We start from the raw sequence: 3,735 nt of genomic DNA on the forward strand, positions 1-3,735 counted from the left end.
TGGCAAGAACAGCTCAAATAAGCAAAGACAAATGACAGTCCATCATTACTTTAAGACATGAAGGTCAGTCAATCCGGAAAATTTCAAGAACTAGACATTTTCTTCAAGTGCAGTTGCAAAAACCATCAAGCGCTATGATGAAACTGGCTCTCATGAGGACCGCCACAGGAAAGGAAGACCCAGTGTTACCTTTGCTGCAGAGGACAAGTTCTTTAGAGTTATCAGCCTCAGAAATAAATGCTTCACGGAGTTCAAGTAACAGACACATCTCAACATCAACTGTTCAGAGGAGACTGCATGAATCAGGTTTTCATGGTCGAATTGCTGCAAAGAAACCACTACTAAAGGACACCAGTAAGAAGAAGAGACTTGCTTAGGCCAAGAAACACGAGCAATGAACATTAGACTGGTGGAAATCTGTCCTTTGGTCGGAGTCCAAATTAGATTTTTTGGGTTCCAACCTCTGTCTATTTGTGAACTGCAGACTAGGTGAACGGATGATCTCTGCATGTGTGGTTCCCATCGTGAAGCATGGAGGAGGAGGAGGAGGGATTGTGCTTTGCTGGTGACACTGTCAGTGATTTATTTAGAATTCAAGGCACACTTAACCAGCACGGCTACCACAACATTCTACGGTGATACGCCATCCTATCTGGTTTGTGCTTAGGTGGGCTATAATTTGTGTAAGTGCTATGTAAGTGCTATTTGACCTAGAAGGAGAGTGATGGAGTGCTGCATCAGATGACCTGGCCTCCACAATCACCCGACCTCAACCCAATTGAGATGGTTTGGGATGAGTTGGACCGCAGAGTGAAGGAAAAGCAGTCAACAAGTGCTCAGCATATGTGGGAACTCCTTCAAGACTGTTGCAAATGTATTCCAGGTGACTACATCATGAAGCTGGTTGAGAGAATGCCAAGATTGTGCAAAGCTGTCATCAAGGCAAAAGGTGGCTACTTTGAACTTTTTTGGTTACTACATGATCCCATGTGTGTTATTTCATAGTTTTGATGTCTTCAATATTATTCACAATGTAGACAATTGGTCAAAAAATGCATTTTTGATTGGACACCCTATAAGATATTAGTTACCACTCTAACAATGGAAATAAGACACCATACAAGGTGAAGGAGCATGGCGGAAGTGGATGTCCAAAGTGAAACAATAACCTCCCAAGCCCCCCAACCCATTCAACTTAATCTATATCATGCTGAAACAATTAGGATTAGGATTCAGCATGTCTGCGACCTTTTCAAAAGTAACATCTGTTACCCCCAGTAACTATTTTGCCGTATCCACAATAACCTTCAACCTGGCATTTCTGATTTCCACAACCCAAGTCGTGTTGATAACCTTACCAATGAAAGCTATGAAGTTAACTTCATTCACTATCAAAGGGTCCTTTGACACAGCATATTAATGAGTGCAAGATTGCTGAAAAGGTCTCGAAACCATGCCAGGACCAGCAGATTCACCAGCCCGACACTTGGTCCACTTAGTGCAGGAGCCGCCATGGAAGCTCCATCATTCCACACTGTAGTTCCACCTATCTATCTTACAGCCTCTGCACACAATACATAATGACTGATTCTATATCTGTGAGCCTCTCTAGCCTCTCTCTGCACCTGGCATCCACCAAATGCTGCACTATGTTCCCCTCAACAATTACAACACTTAACCTTCACATTGCTCCCATATTCACCTCCACACTTGGCACATATTTCCTTTCCTTTACACTGAACAACTAACTATATGTCCCATTATTTGGCATTTAAAACACCGCAATAGGGATTGGACAAATTCTCAGGAATTTAAACTAAAATAAATATGTCTGTACTTTTCCATGCAAAACCTACTCAAACTTCAGCAGCACTGATAAGCTTTCACTTCTTTGACCCTCTTTCCTACTGATCAACCCTTTTAACCTCAATAACTCTGCCTCAATTCACATTTCTTTAATATTATCTATGGAAATGGATATTGGGACCCCAGTGATGACTCCACTAGTATAAGAGAACATGACTTTTAATCTTCTTCATTTTAAGCTTTTCCATTTGCAGAATCTTCCCTTGCTGAGCCTGGCTAACACAACATATTAACAATCTACCATTTCCAATTAACTAATTTGACTTCACCTATCTCTTTCTCTACAACGTTGGTTAGTCGGATAGGGTGTAAAGGATGCCCTGTGGTCTTATCAAACACCATCACCACTTTCCACTCCAAAACATTATTACTCTTGCTTCCTACCTTGGCTTTCTATATACTTTCTTTACTATGCGCTCCACTGCTTTCAGTATCATGATATCTCTTCTTCCTATGTCTTTCCACTACAGACCATTCTGGTCCTTGACCCTCATCCTCCCCTTCCATATCATCAAAACTGACACCCATACTGACACCCATACACATTCCAGCACAGCTGTTGATTCTCCAACCTTCTCCATTTCCTCCATTTCGTCCGCACTACTCGCCGCCATTTCGACTATCAGACTTCGAGACGCGAGTTGAGTGGAATTGAAGAAAAAGAATGAAGAACATTAGTATCAAATAATGGAATGATAAAGAAGAAAGTGTTGAAAACTGAAGGGGATGATAAGTGTATGTCAGACAAGGATTTGTTTCTTGTTCTGACACAATTTTTGATAAGGATGGTAATCTGTGAGACCCATTTGGGGTCGCGAAGAAGGTGAATCTTGTGCGGGGAAAAGTGGGATCAATCAGTGACCAGGTCCTGATTGTGTGTCTGAAGAACAAAAGAAGGCAGTGGGCATCATTAATAATAATAATAATAATAATAGTAAAAAATAGTAACACAAGAGTAAATACATTATGAGCAATGATAGCTTGGCTTTATACATGGGGTACCAGTACGAGGAAATTGAGATAACCAAGTAGCTACCCAGACAAACTATTTAGCAGTCCTTTGGCTTGGGGGTAAAAGCTGTTCAGGAACCTTTTGGTCCCAGACTTAATGCTCCAGTACCGTTTGCTGTGCAGTAGCAGAGAGAATAGCTCTCCGCTTACTGTTGTCCACAATAAGCTCCTTTGTCTTGTCCACGATGAGTGAGAGGTTGTTGTCCTGGCAACAGACTGCCAGGTCTCCGACATCCTCCCTATAGACTGTCGTGTCATCGGCAAACTTTAAAAAAAATGTTTTATTGAATATCCGAAATATACAATATACTAGCAGTGAAGCCGCTCAACAACTACACAATACCAGTCATCCAACAGACTCCCATTCAGAGCGACACACAGAAGCATCCAGGGTCAATGCCCTGCTCAAGGGCACGTTGACAGATCTCCCACCAGGCCAAAAAACGTGAACCCGAACCCTCCAAGATCCCCCCACAGTTCCCCAAAAGCTGTCGCTCAACCATTCAAGACCCGTCCCACAGCCCCCCCCCCCCCCCCGAAGAAGAAAAATAAAATACAATTAATTCCATTACCCACCCCCAAGAACCCCCCAATGCACCAACAACCAAGAGAATGAACTAAAGAGAAAAAATAAGAAAAAGAAAACAGCAAACAATGCAAAAAAATAAAAACAATGAAAAAAAAATAAAAACAAAGGAAATCAAGGACAACTAAAATCATAACAGCAATGCCAACTATACAGTTGAAGTCGGAAGTTTACATACACCTTGGCCAAAAACATTTAAACTCAGTTTTTCACAATTCCTGACGTTTAATCCTAGTAAAAATTCCCTGTCTTAGGTCAGGTAGGATCACCAC

The sequence above is a fragment of the Oncorhynchus clarkii genome, chromosome 4, assembly GCF_045791955.1.
Source record: "Oncorhynchus clarkii lewisi isolate Uvic-CL-2024 chromosome 4, UVic_Ocla_1.0, whole genome shotgun sequence".
NCBI classification, from domain to species: Eukaryota; Metazoa; Chordata; class Actinopteri; order Salmoniformes; family Salmonidae; genus Oncorhynchus; species Oncorhynchus clarkii.